Consider the following 25,018-nt stretch of genomic DNA (forward strand, 5'->3'; position numbering starts at 1 on the left):
TGTGATCACTCAGACTGTGGTCACCCACACTGTGATCACTCATACTGTGATCACCCACACTGTGGTCACCCACACTGTGATCACCCACACTGTGATCAAAAATAGAACTTGCGCCATAATTTGCCTGCGGGTCCACTTAGTGAAGGCGACTCTTTTCACTAAGCTCCATCATCTTGTTGCATTCTCAACAAGCATTTCTTGTTGCACACTTTTCAACATTAGGTACACCTTCTTGACTACCTTTTTCTTTTTTGTTGATCTTATTTTGCTGATGGGTTGTCTTCTTGTTGATGTGCAGGTGCTGGCTTCCTCTGTTGCTGCTGAGCTCTGGAGGAGTTTCATTGTGCCTGTAATTATGCTTCTCCTCTTTCAATCATGGTGCTGAAGGTTAGGTCTGGAGCCTGCTATTACTTCAAAATAGGCTGCTACAGGGTTTCCTATAGTACTACTACATGAAGTCCTGTAGTTACCATTTTTTTGAATTTTTGTGTCCTTTCTTTGTTGGAGGGCAAATAGGTATTGGAATGAGTGGAAGGTGTGACCATAGCATGACATGGTCATGATGGGTGTTGGCTAAGATGTGGTGAAGTCAATTTCCTTCTTTCCTATCCCAAAACATGCTTGCATCATAATTTTTCCATCAGACTGCTTTTTTTGTAAATTTTCAAGACTTCTTGTAGTACTATAGGAAACTCCTGTAGTAATTATAGGAAATCTTGTAGAAAGCACAAACTTGCTTGAAATTGGAATTTTTCTATTGTTGGAGATGAGTATGGATGAAGGAACATGGGTATTATGGATTAGATGAAATGGATGAATAAAAACATGGGGCTTTGTATGGCTTGCTGCCCACTGATCTCTGTGTTTATTATCTTCTTGCAAAACTGCAAAAACCAGAATTATTATGAGTGGGCAGGTTTAAGGTCCCTCCTATCATTTTTGTGCTTTTCTATTTTTTATTTTTTTGAAAGATAACCAAGTTGCCTCAAAATAGGTTTCCATCTTGGTTGCCTACCTTGGGCACCTCAAAAGAGGTTTTCACCCATAGTTTTTTTTTTTTTTCATGTAAGGCAAAGTAGAATTTGAAGATGTCTTTTGGTTAGATGGAGTGGATGAGTGATGAAAGTGGTGTTTGGGGACCTATATCAACCTTCCTTAAATAATACATGACATTTTGACCCATTTATCCATCATATTGCCTCTTGTAGCTTCTTTTCAGCCATCCTATAGAGATCATGTAGTAATTCAGGACAACCTCTTATAACAGAATTGTTTTGTCCATATCTCCCAAATGGTAGAATGGATTGAGCTGAAATTTTCTGATCATGTTTTCATAATCATTATGCACCTCCCCATAACAAAATCTTGGCCAATGGATGCATGAATATCGAGAAAAATTAAAAATGGATGAAGGTGATGGAGGATGATTTCATGGAATTCATGCACTGGAATTGACCAAAATTACTTGGGCATGTTACCATCATAAATATGCATCTCCCATGAAACAAATTTTTAAATGGATGCACGAATATCAAGAAAAATGAAAACTGGTTGTAGGTGATGGAGGCCGATTTATCAAAAACTGTGCATTGGAATTTGCTGAAATTGCTTGAGCATGTTACTATCATCCATATGCATCTCCAACATAAATAAATTGGTAAATGGATGCATGTTTTTCAAGTTATGGAAAAAATAAAGTTCTGCTCTATGTATTTTTGTTTCCTGTAGTAAAACAAAGCATTCCTGTAGTTTTTTAGAACAACAAAGAAAATGAGTGGTAGAAGCTTGGAAATTATGTGTGGATGGTGGAAAGAGATGAGGGTGATGTATTGGCATGGCTTTGGCCTTCTTGGAGCATTTGAGAAAAGGAGGAGAAAGTCAAAATTTGACTTCTTTTGACTAGGCTTGACCAATTTTTTCTTTTGGTACCAACTTGTTTTTGTTGCTTGCAGATGTTGGAGAGTACATGCATTCATCAAAGAGATACATTCATCAAAGAGTTTTTTACTTTTTTCCTTTTTTTTTCTTCTAGGCCTATTAGCCGCCTCAATGAGGTTTTCAACTAGTAGGTCTGCCTAGGTGCCTCAAAGGAGGTTTTCACCTAGGATCTTTTCTTTTTTCCTTTTTCCCAACCCATTGGCCACCTCATGGAGGTTTTCAATCAATGAGCCAATATGAGGCGCCTCAAAGGAGGTTTTCACCTGATTTTTTTTTTTTTTTTTTACCCTACCCTACCATACTTGAAAAACAAAATCACTTTCAAGTATAAGAATACTTCCAATGGAGTCTTGTGCACATTAAGATGACATAAAAACTAATGTGTAGGCTTGAAACGTAAGCTTTTACATGTACCTGCATTTCAGTGATTAAATGCTTTGATTTTGATGATATCAAGCACGATTGAAGAAAAGAGTATTGTTGCACCTTGTGATTGTCTGAAACCAAACCTCAATATAACTTTCATGCCCTTGGTTTGATTCATTATCTGGATCATTCTTCATGTCTTCTTCTACCATGACCTTCAAATCTTCCTCTTTTTTCTAATTTTTCTCTTGAATACATGGATGGTTTGAAGGTAACCATGAGGGAGATTTCTCAATCTCTACTTTTGATGTCTACTCTTCATCAATAACAACCCATGGATCTTTGATCTTCTCTTTTGAATCTTCTTTTTCTGCATGTTGTCCTTCAATGGCATCAAGAGAATCATTTTTTTGTAATGTTCTTCCTGAGTTGATATGAACACCATTGAGATCTAGAGGAGATATTTGGAAGTGTTGTACCTCAGCAATGTAAGTGGGCTGAGCTACTTCAATGTGTGGGTTTGGAAATGGTTGTACAAGTAGTTGAGTGGGAGTGGATATTTGAGATGGATGTGGTTGTGGTGGAGGTGGATGGTAGGGATTACATGGAGTTGGGTATGGAAGATATTGAGGAGAATATTGAGGATATTGTGGATGACTCCCATAAGTTCCTTGCAAACCTTGTTGCCAAGATTGGTTTTGTGTTTAGACGACCAATGTTTTTAAGGAAAGGGTGTGTTCAAATTACTTTGAGATGGATGCACATAAGATTAAAATTGTGAATTAGGCTCTTGCATTATATCAGGTTGAATAGGTTGCCATGGTCCTCTTGGAGCTATATAACATAGTTGCATTGGAAATTGACTTGCTACATTGACCTCTTGGTAGACTTCCTTCAACCTTGGTAATGATGGACAATGTTTAACATCATGTGATTCTACATGGACAACACAAATATCAGCATCTTATTTTTCTTCATCTTGCATTCTTAACATTTATACTTGTTTGGTTGGATTGTTAAGAATTTATGTTTTAAAATCATCAAACAAATTTCCAAGTTTAGCTTGACTTATTGATCTTGATCCTGATTGACTTACTCTTTCCCTTCCTCTTGATATGTGTTTGCATGTTTCACAAATTTCTTCAAATGATAATTGATATACATCACCTCTACTCAATCCACTCATCCTTAATTGTTCTAAGTAAGAGGCTTTTTAATGTGTCAGATCCTAAATGATGTAATTTTCCCCTCTTAACATTGCACATGAACCTCTCTATTAAATCCTCTAGATTCTCATCTTATTTTTTATTCATTCTAAATATTTCTTCTTTAATATCATGATCTTTATATTTTTCTAGAAATATCTTTTGCATCTTACTCCATGATCTTATTGAATTAGTCCCTAAACTCATGAACCATTGAAGAGCTCTATCCTTCAATGTTGCTGGAAACAATCTCAGGTTTTGAGTGTTTAATAGGTAACCATAAGATATACAAACAATTTCAAATTCAAAGAGAAAGGTTTTTGGATCCTCTGACCTTAGACCATGAAATTTTGGAAGAAAATATGGAGGGATGCTTTTCATGTGCACTGTAACAACCCTGAAATAACAACACATAATTAATTAGATTAATCTAGCAATTTATAATCAACATGCAATTATCAACTAATTAAAAAAAAAAGTTAAAAACTATAAGTAGAGATACTTACCTATGTTTTTTGGGTTGAATTCTAGTTGAAGTCTTCCAACTGCAACAAGGTTTTGGGGACGACTCTCCACCCAACCGTAGGCTCAGTTGCACAAAATCTTGCTACAATTAGCCACCTCCGAGCCCTCAATCAACGTACTATTTCCAAGGAATCCTTTGTCTTAGAACACTATTCTCCCAAGCGAATGGATGGTGGAATCATGGAATGATGGAATACCTCTCATCTTCCTCACCATCTATTAAATAGAGCAAACATTAGAAGGGGAACCACATGCACACACTCCATGTGTCAACATGAAACTTACTACTTTCTTGTTTTATTTTTTTGTTTTTACTTTTTGATAGTTTTACTGATTTTTACTATTTTTCTTGTTTTATTTTTTTTGTTTTTACTTTTTGATAGTTTTATTGTTTTTTACTATTTTTCTTGTTTCATTTCTTATATTTATTTAAAGCACGTAATTAATTTATTATTATTATTTATTGTTCATTATTCAATATTTAATATTTATTATTATTTTTATTATTTATTATTTATTATTTATTATTAAGGGACATTATATACTCTCCCACTTTAAGGAACGTCGTCCCGAAGTTAAGTTGAATTATTTATTATTTTTATTATTTATTATTTATTATTAAGGGACATTACATTGATTTTGTTATTTATTATGTCATCAAAAGTTTCAACATGCATCGAAAGTTTCACAACACCTGGGAAATCCCAAGGAATCTCTGTCCTTTTTCCCACTTTCGGAATCAGGCATAAGCCTCCTTGGCCTGTATCCTAGTCTAAGGCTGGCCCCAAGGCTTGAGCCCGACTCAGACCTCATCTCCCCCTAGGCAGGCATCCGATATAGTGCTTAATGTCACCAGCGTCTTGCAAGGTTGGCCCACTCCCTCCACAACTCACTAAGGTGCACAACCCCAGGCATCGAAGTCCTTACACCCCCACTAGACTTTGACATCCCATTACAATACTAGGCACCTAGCCTAGAACATCAGGCACTTGGCCTCCTCAAGATGATCCCATAGCCCTTCAAGAGCTATTCATCAAGAGCTACACAAGACAAATGAACCACTGGCATATGTAGTGTTGATTGAGTTTGTCCCCATCCCATATGGTGTTACATATTCTCCCTCGCAGGTATGGGCTCCTACGAGATCATCAAATAAAACAGCCCTCTCGACCCATTTGTGATTTCCTGTTAATCACCGCATCTCAATATGCAACCAATGCATTAGCTATACCATCATAGTATCATAGAAAATAATCCACATTCCAAGTCTTGCATGTCATCATGAGTACATTCATCATTGTTAATCACAAAATTATGAATAATAACGAACTGCATGCTCATGCATGTCATAAATTTGTATGCAACTATCATATGCTTTACCTCATGAAATACCATCTTAAGTTATAACATCAACATATTTGCATCAAAGACATATCATGACTTCAGATAATAAATGAACCACATGTCAATAAATCTCATATTATAGCATCATAATTCCTATGCCACGTTATGCATATCATATCCATCATGAGTATTCAACATTAAATACCTATCATCACGTAGTAAATGAATATGTCAATATACCTCGACATAACATCATAATGCCTATGCATATCATAATCATCATAAGTATACATCATCACTATTGTAACAACTATATAAATATGAACCACATGGGCATGATCACCCTCATACCATCATATCATGAAACATCATCAATATGAGAAACATCTCAATACTTATCAAATATAGAATAATACTCTATAAGCATTCTTATCATGATTCATCAGAAAAATCAATTTCAGTTACTTGTACAAACATTGAATACCAACTACGAACTAAGATTATTAAACATCCTTTTAGGATCTAGATTATCTCACCAATACTATTAGTGTCATGTTTTCATCAAGTTGTCAATTACTTTTCAATAATCATTCCCACTTTTTCCAACTACTAAGTTGACCATTTACACCATAGGTATACTCATTTTAAGTACAAAATTTTAAATGAGCCTCATCATCTCGAGCCATAATCTCTCATCATGTATTATTCCTTCCTCAAGGAAATTTTAGTGAAATTCATTGTAAAGATATTACTGGTTGTATAATCATTTAAATCATCAATATCAAGTTAAAATTCCATGATCACTATACATATTTTTTCTTATCGAAATGGCACACATACAAGAGGTCATCCTTATTTAAATCTTATGTTATGCTTAATGTCCCTGCATGAGGGCTTGTTGCTCCCCGGTAACAACCCTGAATTTACACCACTATTTTCTCACACCTTCACCAGATAGATTTTGTCTATTTAATTAACTAAACTAGTTTTGCATGTATGCCACTTCATATTTAATGGTCTCACACCTTAGGTCAAAGAAATTAGCCCCATCCCTATGAATGACCTATTTACTTTGTAGAAACTACCAAAAGCAGACTAAAATATTTGATGGAACTCTCTGATCTCCACCCTCTCTGTATTAGAGACGTCTACAAAGTAAACCTCTGTACCAAACAAATCACTAGAGGACAAAACATAAACTCCAAAGAAAATTCTCCATCATACAATTTCCAATCAGATCCATGAAATCCGATGAATCCCTAAAATTTCATTCTGAATTTCAAACTTCCATATTAATAATACATAAGCATTTAAATGTAATCAATCATTGAGACCATTCGAGAATTGGATAAATATATAATACCTGGATTGGAAGTAGAGCATCCCATGGCTGAAAATGATTTTGCAATCGATGTAGCTAAACGTGAAGAATAGAGAGTCTGATGGAGAATTTATTATGCATGATGAAGATTTAGCCTACAACTCTTGCGAAGTTCCATTACATGTGATTTCATATGGCCAATAAATTGAAGCGGATACCAAAAGATGGAAGATTTAAAGCTCTGTGGGTAGCTTTGCGGACACTAATCATACCAACATCTACATTTGTAACATGAGTATCGTGAAACAGGCAGGCAACCTATTATTTTTAATTGCGTGCGTAACCCAAAGTGCCAATCTTCCACAGTGGATGGAATTTACAACGACACTAAAAGAGCAGCGATTAAGATGGTTGACTTGATGACAAACAAATCCATTGAAAATAAGGCAAAGCTAGATATTGGGAATTCAAAGAAGAATGGCGAACCATGTAAACAAAGATTTGGAATTTAACAACAGATTAGCAATTCCAGCATTAATCATAATCAACTGCAATTGTCATTTACTAGATTTGGTTTTGCAAGAATATTCCAAATCAGTAGACTATATGTGCAATTTATTGAGATCGTGAACATGGTTGAGTCAGTTGAGTCGTTGAGCATACGTTATATGTCCCTCCTGTTATGGTTTGGCACATGTGGTGGGTGTAGCCTTTATTGTGACCTCAATGATGAATTCGATGCTTGATAGACTTGGTCTTTGGAGAGGTTAAAGATTGTGTTACAAGACCAATGTTTATGAGACATGAATTTTGAAATTTTTGTACTATTTAACCTTTCCTTTCAAAATAAAAGGCAGGGGAAGGAAGTTGTTGAATACACATTGTCATGGCTTAAAATAATCCGAATGTGGATAAAATTATTTTGGCGTAGATGCACCTGGTAGCTTTGTTCATATCTGAGATCAGACGGTGTCATTTTCCTGTGTTGACTGGAAGCATTCCAATAGATAGAACACCAAAAAAAAAAAATACCCCCCCAAGAAATCACTGTTTTCCATAAAAACTAATACTATCTTCTGCTCTATTTTGACTATTTTCTTTTTTCTCGATACTTTCTACTCCGTTTGTGAGCTTCACATAGTTACCGTTACAGAGTTGTTTTAGACTGATTTAGAGCCTATCCATGTATTTCCTCTAGATTTCATAAAGATACAGCATCACCTCAACTGTATTACAAATCAACTCTAGTCTCAATTATGATGCATGACCGAGGAAGTAAGATCCACCCAGAAATCTAGAGTTTACTTTAGATACCATCCTCGAATTGAGAAGAAGTTAAATAGCAACTGTATACAGTGTACACAATAACAGAATAGGTGGAGCAGAGAACTAAATTAACACAACACAGTGTCAAAGTTCCAATTTAGAAGAAACGTCCTCACACAATGGGCAATGCAATACCTTCCCTTTGCTACTTAACTAGATTTGAAATCAATTTATGATTCAACATTCCTACCATATTTATATAAAATATATAAAAATATAGAAGCGCATTTACGAAATCTTGCTTTGGTCAGCTTTGTTGCCAGTGGTTCATTGCATAACCAAAAATATATGGAATAAAATACCAAGACAAAAATACATGGTAAATGTATTTTTACTACAGAAAACCAGTCAGAAATCCCATAGAGAACACAATATCCATTACATAAATATATTAATTTCATTGCAAAACCATCATATAATATGGACATTTTTGTTTTCTTGTATGTTGTCCTCCCATCTGTAGTATTGAATATAAGTTTCAAATTCAATATGTCATTAGTCACCTAATATGGTTTTGCGATGTGTTATATATATATATATATAAACGATTGCATGTGATAAGTAACGATATATTGAATTTGAAACAAGAATTTGATGCCATAGATAAACACACAAAGTGAAGATAAAATCAGAAATCTGAAAAATTTATAGATGACTACCCGTATGTTCACATGCGTTCACTCGGACTTAAAAAATTAAAAATAAAAAAAATATTAATAACTGGAGATTGCAATGCATTTAATGGAGATAGCCGCACTTTTTTTTTTGCAAAATAGTTCGTTATTTTTTCAAAAAGCTTAATGTTAGATTTTTACATGTCTAACGAGGTTAGCTGGCCTTAACAAGCGAATGTTGTCTTCTATGCAAAGCTTATTTCCGTTTGGATTTAATCACTGAAAGTACATACAGGAATATAGAATATAGATTTTAGTGATTGTTAGTTGCAACGAATATGAATGAGTGGTTTTTAAGTGGGCGCAAATGCTCGAGTGGATGGCCACAATGAGGCAACTCCAAACAATACTGAAACTGATGACAGTAGCAAAGCAAAATCTTGGAATTGGTAATACATTAAGAAAATGTCCAACACATGTCATCAGACTTCACACAATCCTAGTTTTCTGTATTAAAATGTTTATAGGTCGTAAGAGTTGAACCATGCTCTGATACCATATGTAACAACCCCAAAATAACAACACATAATTAATTAGATTAATCTAGCAATTTATAATCAACATGCAATTATCAACTAATTAACAGCAAAGTTCAAAACTATAAGTAGAGACACTTACCTGTGTTTTCCGGGTTGAATGCTAGTTGAAGTCTTCCAACTACAACAAGGTTTTGGGGACGACTCTCCACCCAACCGTAGGTTCAATTGCACAAAATATTGCTACAACTGGCCACCCTCGAGCCCTCAATCAACGTACTACTGTCAGGGAATCCTCTGTCTTAGAACACTATTCTCCCAAGAGAATGGATGGTGGAATCATGGAATGATGGAATACCTCTCATCTTCCTCACCATCTATTAAATAGAGCAAACATTAGAAGGATAACCACGTGCACACACTCCATGTGTCAACGTGAAACTTACTGCTTTCTTGTTTTATTCTTTTGTTTTTACCTTTTGATAGTTTTAGTGATTTTTACTATTTTTCTTGTTTTATTTCTTTTGTTTTTACTTTTTGATAGTTTTAGTGATTTTTACTATTTTTCTTGTTTTATTTCTTACATTTATTTAAAGCATGTAATTAATTTACTATTATTATTTATTGTTTATTATTTAATATTTAATATTTATTATTATTTTTATTATTTATTATTTATTATTAAGGGACATTACATGCACACTACCACCAGTATCTTGAATGGGAAATCCGAGAGGATCTTCCTCATTGTCATTATCTCCATCCATTTCTTCTACATTTTTTGCCATCTCTTCTTCTTCTACCTGCAAAAGTGGATGTTGATGTTTCCCTTACAGTATCACATGATCAAATGCAGGGGTGGGTTGGTGTCGAAGATTTTTTTGTTTTTATGATTGAATGGAAACACTAATGCAATGCACTTTTCTATTTTTGAAATGAAATATGCCTAATGTAAATATTTTTTTTGTTTTTTTCTTTTCAAAAAGTAAAAATAAATGAATCATCTAGGGAAGAAAACAATGCATACTTTGACACCTCCCTGTCAACAACGCCAAAAGGTGATGACCCTTGGTATTGCAACAAGAATGTTGCAACTCCCAAGGCTACTGACTCTAATTATCTACTTGGGATGCATACAAACTTAAGAGGTATCAACACTAGATGTGCAACATACAATGTGTCGTTCATTTTATTTCATGATATAATGGAGTGCATGTACTAAAATCAATTCCTAAAATAATTGCAGAAAATGAACTGCTCGAAATGGAAATCCTAACCTATTGCAAGAAATAAAGTACAAGGAAAGAAACCTATTCTAATTGCATAAAGATCATGAACTAAATGTAAAAGAAACCTAACTTAACCCTATTTATCACATGTGATGATTTAAAATAATTGAGCATGGAATCTGATCTAGGGAGTATTAATTGTTGCATGCATGTACTAATTAAGAAACAAAAATAACTATTTTTCTTTATCTTTTCATTTTATAAATGCAAATTCTAATCTTTCCTTGTTCTTTGGCAGTGGATACAGGTGTAGAGGAAGAGTGGTACAATGTTTTGATGGCTTGGAGGTCAAGTAGAGGCCTGCTCCTAGCTTAAATGATGATTTTTCTCAATTCGTGCTCAAAACAAGCCGCTACAGGATGTCTATAGGACATGTACTAGTTTCTACAAGATGTCTACTAGATCCCCTATTTTATTACAAAAAATAGACCGAAAGCTTAAGAAGTGGTCTAGAAGGTGGAAGGGAGCTTAGGAAAGGTGGATAATGGAAGAATACGGCTTGGAGGTGGTGGACACTACCCAGAACTCAAGCAAGGGCTTCAAGATGGGTAGATTTGCTCAATGGAAATGACAATTTTTGCTTATAAAAAAAGAATTCAGATTGAGACTTTAGTGGATTTTGGCAACATGGGTGGATAAGGAGAGATGCAATCTCCTTGCAATGTAGAAGCTCCTGAAACAACACACATTATTGTCTACATCTATCTACAAATTAATCTATACATGGGAAAGATTTATTAAATAATGAAAAATTACTAGTCTAAAATCCAGAAATTCGAGAACTAGTGAGCTAGTAAATCTATCATATGCCTAACCTAATCAAGTGAAAATGAAATGGGATAATTTTTTTTATTAAATAGATTTTTTTGTGATCTAATGCAAGTGGAACCAACTCGATTGAAGCTCATTAGCATACTCTAACAAAATAGCAGAAATTTATTGTTCTTTGCTACAAAGGAGTTCCAGAAATCTATATTTGGGAATAAGAAGACTCATCCAAGTAGTTCAATGATTACTATGACCTTCCAAATCTTTTCCAATGATGAAATGTACATTTGATCATGTAAAATAATTTACATCAACCATTTAACCCAATCCTAAAACATTAAATAATTAATACTAAATGCAGAAATAGAAAGAAACAAAAACAAGATATGCATGTGACTAAGAAGTGAAAAGAAGGAAAGAAATGATACAAAAAGGGCTCTGAGACTCTTGGGATGGCCAAACCCAAGGAAACTCGGAGATCTATGGAGGAGAACAAGATTTAGAAGCTGAACATGACACCAATCTTCATTATTTTCATCAATACAATTACATCCATGCAAGAAAATACAATCGAGATGCAAAAATATGAGTTCTCTCCACAAGAAGACTAATAAAAATCTATCCCTAGAGTAAAATTTGACTTGGTACTTATAAAAAATGATTTGGAATTATTCCCCATGAAAGGAGGAAGCTTTCCCCACCAAAATACCTTGATTAGTGGATATGATTTCCAATACTAAGAATCTGCATTAAATGGGAGGGATCACATTCCTAAATTTTCTCAATCATTGGAGTTCCACAATTTGTGCTCTAATTCCATAATATTTTATTGATTTATTATTTAATATTGATCCACCTGTAGTAGGGAGAAGGTCCCTAAATTATCTCCTCCTCCAAATCTTCATAATCTGCTCAATATTCTTATAATATTCCACAAAAATAAATAATATTAAGCACAAATATGAAATTATTCACAATCCTTCCTAATGAACACATTAAAGTTAAAAATACATTATCTAATGAAAAAAGAGAGGTTTAATGTGCTAAAGGATGGTTAGATGGGACTTAATTTATGTTTAATTTAGAGGCATGGGCCTTAATTTATATCTAATTTAGAAGCTCATAAAAAATAAAAGAAAAAGCATAATTTTGACACTCTCAATAGGAAATTTACCACAAAATGCAAAATATGGCTAGGACATACAAAATTAACAAGTGGGAAAAAACCAAACATGAGCTCCACCCCTTATCTATGGCCATCACCCTGGTTCCTATGGGTCTAGATGAGCCCCCTCCACATTAAGGAACCCGTGATTGTCTCAATCCCTGGTGGGCAGTAAATTGCCCCAACTTAAAGGGGGTATCTACTTCTATATCCTACACATCATGCTCTCATCCCCTGGATCCCCAAGTAGTTATGAAGATAAATCAATCAAAGGAAAAAGACATGTGAAGAAGGGTGGAAAAACAAAGGTTGGGGTAACTCATGTGCAATGATTTATCCCTCCTACACTCATATACCCAAGAGTGGAATTTTCCTATTATAGCTATTCTTGTACCATGACATTTGGCTTAGAGTCTTCCCTTGATCCCCACTCCATTCCATCATTATATCACATGCCACCTACCCCTTGATGGATGTACCATGGACATGTCACCCCCTTTAAAGGCTGAAACCACCTAATAGGGTCCTCGGTTAACCTTGTTGGGTCCTAGATATGTTATTGTATTAGATATCCAAACCTTTCATTAACAAGCCATATTCATACCCTTACAACACATTTCATAACTATTATAGTACCAATTTTCACTAAATGCATTCATTTTACTTTTTTCTTAATTATTAATTAATCCTTGTATTTTTAATGATTAAATGATTTTAATATGGTTTTATCAGTGATGGTTTACTAATGTGGTTATGTGGCCAAGGAGTATGTTCCACTACAAAAAATTATATCTGTGTATCATTTCAACAGTTTGGTACTTAATTATGCGCTTGCACAAATGGAGGGAAAAAATTCAAAATTATAAAATATGTTTTTCTTTTCTCCAGAATGCTAAATTAGGTGCCACATCGACATAATATGCTAGTACAAGCCTTGGAATATACCTATCTCACATGTGTGAGATCCTAGCAAATGATTTAAGCTACAACAAAAAATAGGTAATAGTTTTGAAACTACCATGTTCTACTTTGATTTCCATGCATATGATGGTGAATCTGAAGAATCAGGAAAATGGGTTTTTGTAAAACATAACAGTTTACTTGGATCTCAAACAATTTCCAACAACTAGATACGGTTTTAAAGTTACAGTTGGTTATTTGAAGCCATTTTGTACAAAATTTCTACAAAACCCAGATTGGTAAAAGTATCTAAATAGTCAACTTCATGTTAGAGAAAGATTCTTCGGCGAAAATCACATGGAATCTCATTTGTCGACGCGTTTCGAACCAACTAGTGTGATTCATCGTCAGGACAAGTTGAAGAGCCAGATCTAGCTCATCATGCTAAATAGTCTGAGCGGAGCCTCCAACAACTATCATTTCTAACGGCTAGTTTGACTCAAGGACAGGGGTCAAAATTATTATAATAGTTTAATTCGTAAAAATAAATAAATTATTATTAAGGTAAATGGTACGAGACCTAATAAAAAATTATAAGTTAATTACTAATAAGTCAAATAAATGACCTTGAAATGCCTAAATAATTTTATTTAAAAGTATTAAAAATAAAAGGTAATAAAGAAAAACAAAGTTAATAATTAAAAATTATAATTTAATTAATAATTTAAAAGGAAAATTAGTTAATTAAATGACCTAATGGATGAATAAAAAATTATATTTGGCGTGAGACCTAATAAATAAATTTTTTTATAAGATAATTAATAATTTAAAAAGGAAAATTGGTTAAATGAAGAATAAAAAATATAATCTTATTTAAAAGTATTATTAAAATTGTGTGTTAATTAAAATAATAAAAATAATAAAAAGTAATAAAGAGAATCAAGGTTAATAAAAAATTATAAGTTAGTTAATAATTTAGTAAATTAAATGACCTTGTAATAAAGAATAGAGTAATATATAAATTAATTTTACATAAAAGTATTATTAAAAATGTATGTTAAATAATAACATACATTATTAGTAATAAAGGTAATAAAGAAAAGCAGCAGTAATAAAGAAAAACAAAGTTAGTAATTAAAAATTATAATTTAATTAATAATTTAAAAGGAAAATTAGTTACTTAAATGACTTAATGGATGAATAAAAATTATATTTGGCATGAGACCTAATAAATAAAATTTTCTATAAGTTAAATAATAATTTAAAAAGGAAAATTGGTTAAATGAAGAATAATAATATAATCTTATTTAGAAGTATTATTAAAATTGTATGTTAATTAAAATAATAAAAATAATAAAAGGTAATAAAGAGAATCAACGTACATAAAAATTATAAGTTAGTAAATTAAATGACCTTGTAATAAGGATAGAGTAATATATAAATTAATTTTATATAAAAGTATTATTAAAAATGTATGTTAAATAATAAAATGTAATTAAGCTATGGAAAATTAGTTAATTAAATGACCTTATAATAAAGGATAAGTTAGATGCCTAGATGTATAGAGTAATGTATAAATTAATTTTATTTAAAATGTTAATAAAAGGTAATAAAGAAAATCAAAGGATGATACGATAGATCGGAAATTAGTTAAAAATATAAGTAGAAAGGAAAATTAGTTATATGGAGGCCCTTAAATAAAAATAATCAATATATAAAAATAATAGGAATTAAAATGGAAAAATAGGCATAAAGGACCTTGAAATATCAGAAGAAATAGGTTGCTATACACACGAATAAAAACTAATAAATAAATAACCAAAAATAAAAATAAAAAAAATCGGAAAAAAAAATAAAATAAATAATAAAAAAAATAAAATAAAAAAATAAAAAAATAAAAAAAATAAAAAAAAAATAATAATAATAATAATAATAATAAAATAAATAAATAAGTAAAAATAAAGATAAAATACATAAAAAACCAAAGAGGACGGAAAAACGACTAGGAAGAGAGGGCTGGGACCCAACACCTACTGACTTTCCAACCATCCTCTCTATTGAGATTGCTTGGTCTCTTTTCGATCTCAAGTGCTTCCCTGAATTTTCGATGATGGAAATGCAAAACCTTAGCAATAACACTGGCTTCTTCAATACAAACATGATGATTGGTTTTCTCAGCATGTTCAGCCAAAGCGGAAGACTTAGATCTCCTCTAGAAATTAATTTAGGTCTCCTAAATTAATTTATATATTACTCTATCCTTATTACAAGGTCATTTAATTTACTAACTTATAATTTTTATGAACCTTGATTCTCTTTATTACCTTTTATTATTTTTATTATTTTAATTAACATACAATTTTAATAATACTTCTAAATAAGATTATATTTTTATTCTTCATTTAACCAATTTTCCTTTTTAAATTATTATTTAACTTATAAATTTTTTTATTTATTAGGTCTCATGCCAAATATAATTTTTATTCATCCATTAGGTCATTTAAGTAACTAATTTTCCTTTTAAATTATTAATTAAATTATAATTTTTAATTACTAACTTTGTTTTTCTTTATTACTACTGCTTTTCTTTATTACCTTTATTACTAATAATGTATGTTATTATTTAATATACATTTTTAATAATACTTTTATATAAATTAATTTATATATTACTCTATCCTTTATTACAAGGTCATTTAATTTACTAAATTATTAACTAACTTATAATTTTTTATTAACCTTGATTCTCTTTATTACCTTTTATTATTTTTATTATTTTAATTAACACACAATTTTAATAATACTTTTAAATAAGATTATATTTGTTATTCTTCATTTAACCAATTTTCCTTTTTAAATTATTATTTATCTTATAAAATTTTTTATTTATTAGGTCTCATGCCAAATATAATTTTTTATTCATCCATTAGGTCATTTAATTAACTAATTTTCCTTTTAAATTATTAATTAAATTATAATTTTTAATTATTAACTTTGTTTTTCTTTATTACCTTTTATTTTTAATACTTTTAAATAAAATTATTTAGGCATTTCAAGGTCATTTATTTGACTTATTAGTAATTAACTTATAATTTTTTATTAGGTCTCGTACCATTTACCTTAATAATAATTTATTTATTTTTACGAATTAAACTATTATAATAATTTTGACCCCTGTCCTTGAGTCAAACTAGCCGTTAGAAATGATAGCTGTTGGAGGCTCCGCTCAGACTATTTAGCATGATGAGCTAGATCTGGCTCTTCAACTTGTCCTGACGATGAACCACACTAGTTGGTTCGAAACGCGTCGACAAATGAGATTCCATGTGATTTTCGCCTAAGAATCTTTCTCTAACTTGATATGGATCACAGAAGCCTAAACTCTATTAGTCAACTTCATGCATGATTTCTGAGGCTATGGAATTGAATAAGGAAATTCAGAGAAATTTTTTGTTGAGAATATAACAAGTTAGGCTCCATTGAAACATATCCCCAAAATAAATCATTTTCAAGAAGAGATGGTTGGTTCTTTAACAACAATTTGTATAAAATTAGAAAAAAATAACAATTATGAGATTTTCCTCTAAAGTTGTAAATTCTTTTTCTGAGTTTGGGGGATTGGATATTATCCATTCTCAATGATTTTATGTATAAATAAAGCCTTAAAAGGAAGAGGAAATGGGATTTTTCATTATTGTAATAGAAGAGATCAATGATTAGTTTTTGGAGAGATTTAGAGAGTTGATTTGTAACAAAGTTTTGATGTGATAAAGAATTGATGGTTGTTGAATTGTGTTAAATCTTGTTAGCTTGATTTGATATTTTCTTAGCAGCACTAACCTCTTGGGGAGGGCCCCTCAGTGTGGGTAAGTGTTGCTATGCCTCGTGTTTTTGTAGATTAGTCTTACATTTAGAAATTTAAATTTATTTTGCAATGAATTAGATAAAATTCAGATCTATTCACTTTCATGCTTTCAATTTAGTTTGCAGTACTTATCTTTAGGTTTAAGAAGTGAATTCCATTCCATTGATTCTTATTTGTGCAGGATTGTTAAAATTGGCAACCAGGGCAAAACTTCATGTGGGTCATCGTATTCATGGCTAATAATATTTTTATTAGATTCCTCTCATCAAGAGTTGTAGGATTGATATAAAGATCATCCAATTCCGATAAGTATTCATGAAGATATGAATTTATTTTGATTATGGAATTATTATCAAGCCAACCTACAACTCATGTAGGCTCAGAAGCCCAATAGTCGCATCTATTCACCCACCAACGTTGTGTATAAATATAAGAGGACTTTTCCTCATTTGGACTCACTCATCTCATCACATCTCTCTCTCTCTACTGCGCATATATGAGTCTCTTCTCTACTGCGCTGAAATGGGTCTCTCTCTCTCATACATGTGAAGCCGGAAGCTGCTGAAACTGAAGCTGCAACTGCAGAAGTAAAGATTGACTTGCGTGGCCTAGAATATCTCCTCATCTAAACTGCGTTGTAGGTTCATCTGAACCTCCTTTGAAAGCCGTAACTTTTGGTGGTGGAATGAAGTCAATCCGACGAACGGTTTGCAAGATATCGACTGCCCTAGTTTGAAGCCAGAAACTGCTGAAACTGAAGCTGCAACTGCAGAAGTAAAGATTGACTTGCGTGGCCTAGAAGATCTCCTCATCTGAACTGTGCTGTAGGTTCATCTGAACCTCCTCTAGAAGCCAAAACTTTTGGTGGTGGAATGAAGTCAATCCGACTGTCGGTTTGTGAGATATGGTCTGCCCTAGTTTGATAATGAAGCCGCTAATGCTGATGCTACTGATCTAGGGTTTACTACTGCTGATATGAATTAGATTTATTGTACTATTTATCTCTGCTGAATTATTGAAGATAAAAGAAGATTTGATCAAAGGGTTTCCCCACACATTGTGGGGTTTGTCCCTGGCTAGCCGCCACATCTTGTGTCTCTTGTCTTGGCTTGTTTTCTGTCGATTGTTTAATGTTCTATCTGCACTTTACTTTATGTACATGTGATTGCTAATCAGTGGAATATAATAATAAGAAGAAGTAAACTGTTATAAGCATAGAACATACCATAACTTAACATGGTATCGGAGCTGAGGTGAAGACAAAGCCCGAGCGAGAGCAAGAGCAATCATCGAAGAGAATATTGGCAAGGCTATCCTAAAAGAACTATGGGGTCCTCAACACTCTTTCCTGCTGAAGACAAGCTCCGTGAGAAAGCTGACTATCACGGATGGAAGATGTCTATCGATCTAACCCTTGAGAATCAAGGAGTGTTGGATCATGTGAGAGGCAATATTGTTGAGCCTCCATCAAATGCATCCGCTGCTGCTTAGAACAAATGAAAAAATGGAGAAGTCAAAATAATAGATGATCATACGAGACTCTATCGACAAGCACTTGGTGGCCTACATCTCTGAACTGGACACCTACAAGGAAATCTACGATAGACTGGATTTCCATTTGAATGGTATGTGTTCAGGACTACTCTTTTGAACTATAATGTAATTCCTGGTTTCGAGGAATTAATGACTGGATGCATTCAAGAAGAAACAAGGGAAGAAGTGCAAGAAATGCCATGCCTAAAGGTCCTCCTGCTGCCTTTTCTTCTCATGCAAAGAAAAGAAATAATTCCGGGACTAAATCAAAAGGAAAGGCTGGACCTAAGGCTAGAAGAAAATGACGATGTTACATTTGCAATAAAGCAAGTCACTATGTATGATATCATGAGCATCATGATGAATGAGATCATGGACATAAAGGGCAACATGAGATCATGGACATGATGCACACTAGTTTGAGCAGCATTATGATGGATAAAATCATGGACATGGGTAGCATGATGATAATCATGATTAGAGAAGCATGGTACAGTATGCAGTGGAGCAACTATAAATCCCTTTGATGGCAATCAATGGAATGATAAATTCAACAGCAAAGGTAAGAGGAGAGCTGGGAATCAAGGAAGAAGACAAGCATTCAAGAAGATGTATTAAATGCATGTGACCTCAAAAAGAACCTAGTGTCCATCTCAGCAATGGAAGACAAAGGGTACAAGGTAACCTTCAGCAATGACAAGGTATGTATATGGAAAAATAATGTTAAAGATGCCTTTACTCTTGGGTTTAGTGTTGATTCATTATATCAGGTCGATGGAAGTCCACTAGGTGTCATGTCTTGTGACACAACTCTTTAGTCTGAACTTTGGCATTGGAGGTTTGCCCACCTTCATTACAAAGCTCTACTCGATGTAAGACAAATGGTAACAGGGATGCCCGAATTCTGAGTAGAGAAAGAAGGTGTATGTCCAGGATGTGCCGAAGGAAAGCTCAAAAGGGGACCATTCCCATCAAGCCAAAGCAAGACCTCCGATATATTACAATTGGTTCACTCGGGCATACCTGAGGTTGGCATTAAGAGGGAGATTACTACACCACATATTCCTGAGCAGAATTGTGTGGTGAGAAGGAAGAACCGCATGATGATGGAAGCTGTCCGGGCCATGCTACATGATCAAAGACTTCCGAAGTTTCTATGGGTTGAAACTACATTCACCGTTGTATATGTACAAAATCGATGCCCTCATCAAGCATTGGGTTCCTAAACTCCTGAAGAAATGTTCACCATCGGTTAAATGGAAGTCGTGATTATGTCACCTTTGACAAAAATATGGCCCTCAGCAAGGTGGACAATCTGCTGACTTTGAGTAGCTCTCAAGAAGCCGACACCAGGGAACCGAAAGAAAAGGATGATGAATAAATGCCTGATGTAGAAGAACCCATGGATCCGATTGATCCTCATCCACATGAGCCTTCCTCTTCTAGGAAGAGGCCTTCATGGCTTAGGGGGATACTTGATGATGCTGAAGGACATGCTGCACCCTGAGGAACCTTCCATCAAAGTAAGAAACTTAACAGGTATCAGGGATACCTGACCATCATGAGCACGATCATACAAAATGAACCTTCATCATTCTCAGATAACTATGGAAGGATGATATGACCATAGAATATGGGTCTATTATGGAGAATGATGTCTGGGAAGTAGTTCCCAGACCCTGGACAAGACAATTATTACTTCAAAATGGATTTACAAGATAAAGCATGTAGCAAATGGAAGTATGGAAAAGTATAAGGTTCATTTTTTTGCTCGTGGTTTATCCCAGAAAGGAGGTATAAACTATGATATTTGCACCTATTGCCAGATATACGACCATCCGCTTGATCATAGCCCTTGTGGCTTCACAAGGATGGAACCTACATCAGATGGATGTTAAGACCACGTTCTTGCATGGTTCTATCAAAGAAGAGGTCTATGTGGAGCAACCTGAAGGATTTGAGATTTATGATTGAAAATCTCATGTATGTAGGTTGAAGAAGGCTCTCTATGGGTTGAAGCAAGAACCCCTAGCATGGTATGAGAGGATCGATAGCTACTTGATGAAGCTGGGATTCACTAGAAGTGAAGCTGATCCTAACCTTTACTTTAAGGTTGAAGATGACAAGCCTCTCATACTGGTGTTGTATGTGGATGACCTCTTTCTAACAGGTGCAAACCCTCTTATTCACAAATGTAAGAGGGAGATGGCTTCTGAATTTGAAATGAAGGACCAAGGACTTGAAGTGTGGCAGAAGCCAAGGGAAATTTTCCTATCTCAAGGAAAATATGTGGTAAAGATATTGGAAAGATTTGGTATGATGGACTGCAAGCCTGTGACTACCTCGAGGATCTTAACTTTTAGAAGTTATATGGTAGTGATGTCGGACCAAACTTGGGAAATGCCTTTGATTTTCAAAAACTCATTCGCATTGATGTTCTTGGTGAACCTCCGTCCGAACATATGTTTTGCAGTTAGCATTGTGAGCTCATATTTGGTTGAGCCTCACTGGATTGATGCCAGGAATCTTCTGAGATGTCTTCAAGACACAATCTCTCATGGATTAAGATACATTGCCAGAGATGTGAGACTACTTGGATATACTGTTGTTGATTGGGCAGGCAGTGTGGTGGACCGTAAGAGCACTTCCGGGTACTGTTTCACCTTGGGATCTGTTTCGATATCTTGGATGAGCAGGAAGCAGAAGTCGGTGGCTTTGAGCACCGTCGAAGTAGGATATATTGTTTCTAGCATAACCTCATGTGATGCAGTCTGGTTACGAAATCTCTTCAGTGAGCTGTTTGGATTTACATTGGATACCACTGTGATTCTCTGTAACAACCAGAGGTGGGATTCGATTATTGAGGAATCCCATATTCGTCAATTGCTCCAACAGATAGACATCATCTGGGATATTGTAAGTCGATGAGCAAGGAAGCTCCATCACATTAAGATGATGTACAGGTTGATACACCTTGTCAAAGCCCCGAGGAAAGATCTAATCTGTGATTTTCCCAAACGACTTGGAGTCGGCAAGAAACCCTTGTACAAGGGTCCTGCATGTTGCATACATTGAGCTCTGGGAGCTCTGAGGGCTTGCGGTTCCTACTGGAGCAACATATGACCACAGGGTGACTCACCCTCCCCTAGTGGTGCACACCGGAACAAAATGATTCACTCTCTTGTGGGACAAGATGATTCGCTCTCTTGTGGAACAGGATGATTCGCTCTCCTGTGTAGCAGGATGATTAGTTCTCCTCTGAGGCCTGGATTGATGTGTTCTCCATGGCAATTGTAGCAGGATTGATGTGTTCTCCTGTGAGGCCTGGATTGATGTGTTCTCCATGGCAATTGTAGCAGGATTGATGTGTTCTCCTGTGAGGCCTGGATTGATGTGTTCTCCATGGCAATTGTAGCAAGATTGATGTGTTCTCCTGTGAGGACAGGATTGATTAGTTCTCCTGTCGAGGCATCCTACCCATGCAGTTTGGGACTCATGGGAAGTACCTCTCATCTGATCAATGAGCAGGGAAATGAAGTTAGGGACCATAGTAGTACCAATGGACGCATCGTTGTAACTACCATACTCCCTACGCTAGGATGACCTCCATTGATCTGGGATCAATGATACTGGTCTGGGACTAGTGGTAGGAGTTGTACCATACTATGACGCTGACTTCGGGTCGGTTGAGACTGGTTTGGGATCAGTGGTACATACTTTGAGACTGACTTTGAGTCAGTGGAGGATGATATTGGTCTAAGACCATTGGAGTTATACTCACTATGACGCTAACTTTGGGTTGGTTGAGACTGGTCTGGGACCAGTGGTACATACTCTGAGACTGACTTTGAGTCAGTATGATACATCCTCGATCATTTCTTCTTCTTCATAATTCAGACAAAAGCAGAGTAGAACAGAACAATGCAAGAGCAGAGCAGAACAGAACAAAACAATACATATCAGTACAGGGTAGAATAAGACAAAGCAGAACAGGCAAAATAGAGCAGAGCAGGGCAAGGGTCAGGCTATACAAGGCAGTGCATTTGATGGATGAATAGTAACGACCCATAGACAGATTGCAGTTGAAGTTCTCCATGGTTGAGAGGGAGTGTTAAAATTGGAAACCAGGGCAAAACTTCATGTGGGTCATCTTATTCATGGCTATTAATATTTTTATTAGATTCCTCTCATCGAGAGGTGTAGGATTGATATAAATATCATCCAATTCCGATAAGTATTCATGAAGATATGAATTTATTTTGATTATGTAATTATTATCAAGCCAACCTACAACTCATGTAGGCTCAGAAGCCCAACAGTCGCATCTATTCACCCACCAACGTTGTGTATAAATATAAGAGGAATTTTCCTCATTTGGACTCACTCATCTCATCACATCTTTCTCTCTCTACTTCACAAATATGAGTCTCTTCTCTACTGCGCTGAAATGAGTCTCTCTCTCACACATGTGAAGCTGGAAGCTACTGAAACTGAAGCTGCAACTGCAGAAGTAAAGCTTGACTTGCGTGGCCTAGAAGATCTCCTCATCTGAACTGCGTTGTAGTTTCATCTAAACCTCCTTTGAAAGCCGCAACTTTTGGTGGTGGAATGAAGTCAATCCGACGAACGGTTTGCAAGATATCGACTGCCCTAGTTTGAAGCCGGAAACTGCTGAAACTGAAGCTGCAACTGCATAAGTAAAGATTGACTTGCGTGGCCTAGAAGATCTCCTCATCTGAACTGCGTTGTAGGTTCATCTGAACCTCCTCTAGAGGCCGAAACTTTTGGTGGTGGAATGAAGTCAATCCGACTATCGGTTTGTGAGATATGGTCTGCCCTAGTTTGATAATGAAGCCGCTAATGCTGATGCTACTGATCTAGGGTTTGCTACTGCTGATATGAATCAGATTTATTGTACTATTTCTCTCTGCTAAATTATTGAAGATAAAAGAAGATTTGATCAAAGGGTTTCCTCACACATTGTGCGGTTTGTCCCTGGCTAGCCGCCACATCTTGTGTCTCTTGTCTTGGCTTGTTTTATGTCGATCGTTTAATGTTCTATTTACACTTTACTTTATGTACATGTGATTGCTAATCGGTGGAATATAATAAGAAAAAGAAGTAAACTGTTATAAGCATAGAACATACCATAACTTAACAAGGATTAAGATATTATTTTCAACATTTGATTTCATATTTTATTTGATGTTTCTTTTCAATTTTTCATTAGATTTGTATTTCACATAGTATTAGATTTATTGCTCTATTTTCAAATTTGTTAAGTAGAATGCATTATGATCAAATTCAAATTGATTTTTCTCACGCTTAAGAGTAAAACAAATTTAACTTGGTTTCTTAACACTTTAATATTCAGAATTTCAAATTCTAGCCTTTTTGTACTTAATTTGATACTAAGTTTTGTATTAGAACAGGGTATTAAAAAATATATATAATTTGCAGTTTATGATTCTTTAATTGGTTGAAGCTTTCCAAGTACTCAATAAAAGATTCCTACAATGAATAAGAACCTACATGTTGGGCGCGGGATCCCCCAAGGGAAGTTTTGGGGCTTAAAGCCCAGATTTTGACTAAATCCAATGTAAAGGCTTCGCGTTTTGTGGGTGTGGAGCACAAACTTGTAAATGAGCCATAGGGTTATCTGTCCTCAGTTTTGTGAATGTAGTGTCGGCTTTAGAGATAAATAGAGCAAGGCTCTATGTTGTAAATGAGCGGAATCAATTGAGAATGAAGGATGAAGAATTGAGTCTTATCTAAGTGTAGAGTCAAGTCTTGGGTTGTAGAGTAGGAGAAGGCTGTACCGCTAAGTGCGCAAAGGCCTAGTAGTCTGTAGCTGAGTGCGTGGACCCCTGCAGTTGAGTGTGCAGGGAAAGTTGAGTCTGTAACCGATTGAAGCATTAATAAATAGAAGGTTATACCATTCCTGTGTATTTATTTACTATTTTTTGAATTGAACGTATTGGGTATAAATTACATTTATGTTGTTTATATGATGTGCAAACTTATATGATTGTGTTGATTAAGTGAATATAAGATAAAGTATCTGTTATGCGAAGTTAAATAACAGTTATAAGAAGATAAGTAAGATCTGAGGTGTAGCTTGGGGAAATAGCGTAGATCGCTGCCTTAGCAACACATAGCCATCTCAACCCCTGGTTAGGGTTGCGCGAAGGCAATTATAACACATCGTGGATGTCTCATAGGTCAGGGTAGTGCGCGAAGTAAATTGCACGAAGGTATTCACAGTTGGACTAAATCGACCCCTTAGATATCTCAAGGGTGCAGAAACTTGGTTCCAGCATCCC

This window comes from Pinus tabuliformis, chromosome X, assembly GCF_031772625.1.
Source record: "Pinus tabuliformis cultivar Carrire ecotype Pingquan chromosome X, CPIR1, whole genome shotgun sequence".
Lineage (NCBI taxonomy): Eukaryota > Viridiplantae > Streptophyta > Pinopsida > Pinales > Pinaceae > Pinus > Pinus tabuliformis.